Genomic DNA, 7,505 nt, shown 5'->3' on the forward strand with positions numbered 1-7,505 from the left:
GGCGAAGAAGAAGGGGTCGGAGGCCCTCCCACGCCGCTGCTTGGTGAAAGTGAACAGCTGCGCCGGTAGTGGATTCCCTCCCTCATCGATAGTGACGGCGTTAAGCCTCCTTCCCTTGCCGGCGAACGGATCCCGCTGGCTCTTTGACCAACAGTGAGGGGGGAGAGAGAGAGGCCAACGAAGTCTTGTTTAGATCTGGAGAGGGTGAGAGAGTGTGAAGAGAGCAACTACAAGCAGACCAGTAGTGAGGGGAGAGAGAGAGAGGCCAACAAAGTCTTGTTTGGATCTGGAGAGGGTGAGAGAGTGTGAAGAGAGAAACTACAAGCATTGAGGCTCCAACGTGTATATATATACTCAAGAGAGTGTAAAGAGTGCAAACCCTAGAAAACAAGCGCCGAGGCTGCAGCTAATCATATTGCTCCGTATCCATCCATTTTGAGCAATCAAAGAATCCTCCTCGCACGAATTATGCTCAAGTGTAGTTATCGAACCCGAGACCTCAAGTTTGATGAGCGAACAGGCTAACTAGCTACACAACCCTCCCGTTATGTTCAACGATAGGAAAATAACCTTTTATACATTCCTAAATTCGTGTGACAAGCATGCCGTGTTTTTTGTGTGGGAATCATTGGGATTTAAATCATAATCGTGTCATGTGGCTTTGGTGGTAAGACTATCCACAATGGTGCAGAAATAATGCAGCCTTAGTCACCTTACCTCTCTCCACGTAGTACATTGGGTCCCACCAGTCAGAGGGTGAAACAAACAAATTAATAATAAAAATTAAAAGCGCCAGCGGTGTATCTTACCTCACACATCTTGCTACTGCTCGGGAATGCTGTCCAATTGATCCCTCTGTTCGCTCACGTACTATTTTAAGTGAATCCTTATTATAAGATGCACACAATTTTGTGCACTTGTATTTGACCTAAGTCGGTGTGCCACCGTATCTCGTACGACTCCCTCCGTCTAGGTGTAATAAGCCACGTTAGAAGGTGCAGCAGGACCAAGGTGCAAGCAGATTGGAGGAGAAGGAGAAACTTGACTGGTCATTCCTCCAATCAAAGCCCTGATTTCTGTCTCTAAACACAACAATTAATCCAAACAACTAAGAGATGCCGTTTTAGCTACCATGCAGGGCCACGTATTAACTCGCATGCAAGCCGACTTTGATTTCTTGACTGATCAACGCGTAGTTGCGCTCCATGCATTGGGTTTCCGGGGGAGATAACAAGGCAGAGTAAGGAGCGTTTGGTTACATTGCTTAGGTAGGTCATAGTGGTGAGTAACTTGGACTAGTAACATGCATAATTTACTAGTCTATGTTACTACTACGCGAAGTTTGCCGTCGGAAGCGAGCCGATCCTAGCTCTCCTGAGCTAGCAAGGTTTTCCTCGCCCACCCAAGCTAGCTGGCCCACAAAAGCTAACATATTTTAATAGTTCCAAACGCCTAACCTTGCCCGGCTATGCTATAAGCTGTTCTTGCTAAGGATCCAAACACTCCCTAAGTAACAACACTCGCTAGCAACGAGGCCAGGAGGGGATTGAGATGCGAAGTTAATGGACGACGCCTAAACATTTTGGGAATATCTGATTTTCGTAAGATGACTTAACACCTAGATGGAGGGAGTACTACTCCTCGGTCCAGGTTTGATGGAATATTCGTCACCTCTTCGCTTCTTGTACGTACTCCATTTGTATCTCACTTCTTATGGCTTCGCATTCACACGATTTTCCTATTCTATGAACCTGTGTGTGTGTGTGTGTTTAACAGCATGTGTGTGTGTGTTAGAGAGAGCGACAGATTGACCTACTCCTACAGAGAGATGGTGTGTAGTGTACGTTTTTAGCCGTGAGAGTCGGTGCATCCTCTCGTTTCCGGGCGTTCGGTAGGGACAGGCGGACAGCTGCCACACCCGCTCCTGACCAGCCTGGCCCACCCAAAGCCCCTCCATCGCCCGCACGCGCTTCCCTCTTGAAACGGTCAGCGCCGCTCCACAGAATCGGTGCCACATTCATGCCCGGGCACAGCGGACGCGACCTCTCACCGGCGCCTGTGTTGAAGGGAGAAGCGGATTCAAGAGTGATGGTTGCTTCGTCCGTCCAACTTACTGCTGGGTCTATGTGATTTGACAGCTCATTGGTCATTATTACTGAGGTGGTAGGACTACTGGATGTCCCACGCTTTCGGCGGAAGGAGGTACTACTAGATTACAATTTCCTCCATTCTTATGGCGAAGGAGTGCAAGAGCAGTGAAAACATGCAGGCTCAGTGATTACATGGCCCACCTCACACTATCACCATATTTTCTGGACACCGTGCGACACCTAACTCTTTACATAGTAATCCCTCCATTCCTAAATATATAAGTCTTTGTAGAGATTCCACTAGGTGGACTACATACATAAAAAATGAATGAATCTACACTTAAAATGCATCTATATACATCCGTATGTGGTTCATGGTGAAATATCTACAAAGACGTATATTTAGGAACGGAGGAAGTACTAGTATAGTACGTACTATAATTTATCAGCGAGATAGTACAATGCTATGAAGTTTCCAGCTTCTGTTACATGTATCTTGCGTCCAAGGTTGCCCGTTGCAACATTTCATCAAATACAAAGCAGACTAACATGCATGCTATTGCATCTCAATGATTGACAGATCATAGCAAATATGCACTCCCTCCGTTCCAAAATAAGTGTCTCAACTTTATGCTGGGGGTGTTTGTTTCCAGGGACTTTTTAGTGTAGGGACTAGAAAAAAGTCCCTCTTAGAGACATTTTAACCAAACATGAGGGACTACTAGGGACTAAAACTTGCTTTTTGGGACTTAATGAAGAAGACTCTCAAGGAGAGTATTTTTTAGGACTTTTCCAACAATGCCCCTCCCTGCACCCATTGCCCTGCCGCCCCATGGTGTTGTTTGGTTGTTATTTCTGTATACTGGGGGTAACATGGTCATTCAATAACCTCTAGGGAGGGACTAGGGACTTTTTATTAGTTCCTGAAAACAAATAGGGAGGGACTTTTTAGTTGGGACTAGAAAAAGTCCTAGGACTTATGAACCAAACAGGGCCTCAATATGGACTACATACGAAGCAAAATGAGTGATTCTACACTCTAAAATACGTCTATATACATCAGTGTTTGGAGTATGTACTAGTAGTTCATATTGAAATCTACTAAAGGACATATATATTCCAAACAATATGATGATCTCTCTAACCAAGGTAGTAGGGATGAGGAGTAAACAGAGGGAGTAGTAAAATTTTCTCCTCGTCCCGCGAGCCACCACACGCGTGGGCGAGGGAGCGGGCGTAAGGCGTACAATACTACTACTAGTAAGCAAGCTTCACCTCATCCTGTGAGCCACCGCACCCGTGGGCGGGGGAGATGGCGTACTAAGCAAGATTCTCCTCGTTCTGCGAGTTGACGGGACACATCAAAAGTTCTCCAGTGTGTATAGAGCCTTGCCTCTAAGGTAGGCCCCACATGGTTTGCCTCTTTTTAACATAACGCATCAAGTAGCAATTTTTTTGTTCACCCGTGGTAGACGATCCTCCCTCCATCTAGTGGACAACCAGTACACGTGTCAAATTACCACGTGGGCTGCCTTTTCGTACAGAAATGAGCTCCACCGTGTACCCGCGCGGGTGTGGTTGGGAAAGAGACGTGAGTACGTGTACCGTGCGTGCACCTCTTCTGTTCGTGCACGTCCCCCACCTACGCGGGTGTGTGTGAGAGATACAAACCTAAACAAATGGCTTGTGCGTTCGTGAGTGTTTTTTGTTTTTTGGGGGGGGGAGGTTGATTTCGTGAATGTATTTGTGGGAATATGTGCCGCTGACATCTCAAACAAAATTTTGCATGCAATGTGTGTGAAATGGAGGCCTATCCATATCATATATAGAGGGTCGATCGATCCATGAGAAGAGAGGGAGGGGTCATAGATATCGATAGAGTCGAAGAGAGGATCAAGTGGGTGGGTGCGAGATCGATGAAGAGAGCCATCGAAATTGTGTGTGTGTGCAAGTCAAAGATATAGGGTGACTGACCTACCGGAACGTGAGAGGACACATGTCAAGTTTGTGTGTGGCAGGGAGACATGACTAGAACGCTCGATGTATCGGTGTGTGTGTGTGTGTGTGTGGGAGGGGGGTGGGGAGGAGGGGTAGGCAGAGGCCTAACTATAGAGGTAGAACGACTCGTGTATGTGTTGAGAAGGAGAGACCCAGCTATGTCTTGAGGGAGATCGGTTGACATCCATACATAACTGAAGGACGGGAAATAGGATGGGACAGAAAGAGAGAGGAGAGAGAGAGGGAGGGAGAGGGGTAGAGTGCTGGATGGGTGATGGAGTTGCTTCTCGAAGCTGGTGGGAGAGGCCTACTAGACAAACTGAGGGTGGAACTGCAATATTATCAATAAGAGTGGGGATGTGTTTCTGTGTGTGCCCGTGCGTGATAGATATGTCGGGACACATCCATGGATGATGAACGGGAACCATGTGTTTGGTAAGCAAACCTAACTAGATCGGTAGATCAATTGTTGTTTGTTGGAGGAAGGGAGATACATAACTAATGAGGTAGATCGATCGACGCGTGGGGAATAACAAGTTACAAGGACCTAGCTAGCTATATGTATAGAGGGAGATCGGTCGGTGTACGTCCATTTGTTACAGGCAAATAAGGCCCGACGAGACGGATAGACAGAGAGAATGGAGATAGGAGGTGGTGCGAGAGGCCCAACTACTAGCTAGATAGGGGGAGGAGTGTGCGGTTGTGAGATCGAGGAAAAGAGGGGCGAGAGTTTACACGTGTGTGGGACCGTATGAGAGACACGAGGCAAGGACACATAAAGGAGGAGATTGAAGGTGCGTGTGTATGTTGTAGGCAGACATTGCTGGAGAGGTTTATCAATCAGTGTGTGTCGGAAAGGAGTTGTGGAGATTGTGGGAGAACGACCTAAAGAAAAAAATGAATGTGCACGATGGATAGAATGCTGAGGGAGGGGGAGGGCGAGGAGGGCGTGTGCATGCGCGAGAGAAAGTTAGTGATAGCTACAAAGGTTAGAGGATTGTGTGGGTGTAAGAGACTAACAAAGATCATAATTTGATATGAGAGTGGATTCATATATTTGAATAGGAGTTCATAGTGTTTTAAACATATGCATGCATGAATATAGCGGTGATACGCGTGTTGTGGTTTTGCACATGTTATACCATAATGTGATAATGCATGGCGTTTGCAACTCACAGCTAAATGTCGAACAATCTAAACCATACTATACATCGAACAATCTCACATTTTTTTGAATTTGTGATAATGTGTGGCGTTTGTAGCTTACAACTAAATATCGAACAATCTAAACAATATTATATGTCGAACATTCTCACATTTTATTTAAATTTGTGGTAATGTGTGGTGTTTGCAACTCACATCTAAATACTTGTAGGCGTAGGGGGCGGGGCACCATACATAATGTGATAAACACATTATACATATGATACATGGTTTAGGTTATGAAGATCTAGCTAGAGCTTGAAATGTACTATGATTTGAAATCAACATAAAGTGGATTCAAAAAATTGAGTTCGAGTTCATATAGTACACATAGTTCCTATGTAACTCGAGATTAATCATGTGGTGTGGTGTGAAGATAATACACAAACGATGGTTTAACTTGACAATAATGAGGATTGTAGATCTTATTAAAATAGAGAAACGAATTCAAATGCCTTTACTTCACAACAATCATTATTGTAGATCTTATTCAAATAGAGAAACAAATTCAAATTTAGTTCATATTGAAGCGGTAGTATATACGTTTGGAATGCACTAAAATGTTCATTTGAGTAGTAGGTTGCATGCATTATACATGTAGAGAAATACTTTAATTGAACATAACATGAATTAAAAGTTTTGAATGACATTTGTAGTGCGAATTGATTTGGTACAGTACATGTTAGGCTTGTCCGGAAATTTCAACCCATGCCTTGTTAGCCCGAAAGATTTAAGATATATCTTTGTCTCGTTGTGCTCCGACAACACCCTCCATCTCAACCCGTGCCTTGCTATTCCAAAATAACAACGCGTGCGAAAACTCCCACCTCCTGTGAAATCCCGACACGCGAAATGCTCGTGATACCACTAAACCGAAAGAACCGCCTCAAATCGGTGGGGGTACTTTCGTAACTTACCCCACATCTCAGACAAGCGCGTCCCTAAGCCATGGTTCCCCACTCCCATCCCATTCGTCCACCCATTCGTACACCGAGGCCGGGAAAACCCGCAAAGCTCCACACCCTCCTCCGTCCACCACCCAGCCGGAGCCTCTTCCCCGACGACGTCGTCCACAATAACACCTCGACGTCCATCATCCACCATACCGGATGAGGATCCGTCGTCGATCTGGTCGTCCCGCCGGTTCAGCCACCCCGTCCTCCACCTCCAAGGAGCTGCCCCGACGTTCCCCTCGTCTTTCACGCCACCTCCATTCCCACACCGCTTTCTTCACCTGCACTACCGGAAGATCATCATCATCACCGTTTCCTCGGATGAAGCTGCGGCCTAATCGGCGCCACCAAAGAGGTTGTACACTAATCGCCGCATTTTCTTGTTGATTTGATCTCACAGTGCTGCCGTTGCTCAGCCCCGAGCCGACAAGGCGCGGCTCCATCCATGGCGGCGTCGCCAGCCACTTCCTCCATGTCATCGCTCCCTCGGCGGCGACGTCCACATCAGTAGGAGCTGTTGCTGCTTTAGCTCTTGCTCGCGCTGCTGCTCTGCTCTTGCTCTCAATCCCCTGCCTTGTCTGCTCTTGCTCTTGCTCTTTCTCGTGCTGCTGCTCTCGCTCTTGCTCTTGCGTGCGATGCTGCTCCGATTTTAGCTACACTTTAGTCGACTGAATCGACTTTTGGGTCAGTCGATTTTCAGGAGGTGGGGGGCTTGCCAGACTTAAGGGAAGAACCAGCCGCAACGGGGAGGGGGGCTCACCGGAGAGGTAGCTCACTATCTATCTTATGGTTCAGGGTGGGGGCAGTGGTCACTGTCGGTGGTGGGGCGGTGGTGTGGGGATCGCCGGAGAAAAAGCTCGGTACGGGGGGCCTAGAGGGATGGCCGAGGCGGCGGCGGACCGGCAGTGGGGAGTGTTATCGGGGCAGGCGGGGCAGTGCATCGCCGGCGCGGGCGGCGGCTGTTTGGCCGGTGGTGGCTGGCGGCTCAGGGGGTGGAGGTTGAAGATGAACCACAGACCCTTGATTTCGTATCCAACAGCTGCAAAATCGACTGACCAGAGATGAAAAAGTCAGTCGACTGACATGTAGCCTCATCTCTAGTGCATTCAGTTTTGGCAGCAAAATTCAGTTTCGACATCAAAATTCAGTTTCGACAACAAAATTCAGTTTTGACGGTTAAGTTCAGTTTCGATAGTTAAATTTAGTTTCGACAGTTAAGTTCAGAGATGAGTAGCTGATGTATTTTACATATAGCACTTTG

This window comes from Triticum urartu, chromosome 4 (genome assembly GCF_003073215.2).
Source record: "Triticum urartu cultivar G1812 chromosome 4, Tu2.1, whole genome shotgun sequence".
NCBI lineage: Eukaryota > Viridiplantae > Streptophyta > Magnoliopsida > Poales > Poaceae > Triticum > Triticum urartu.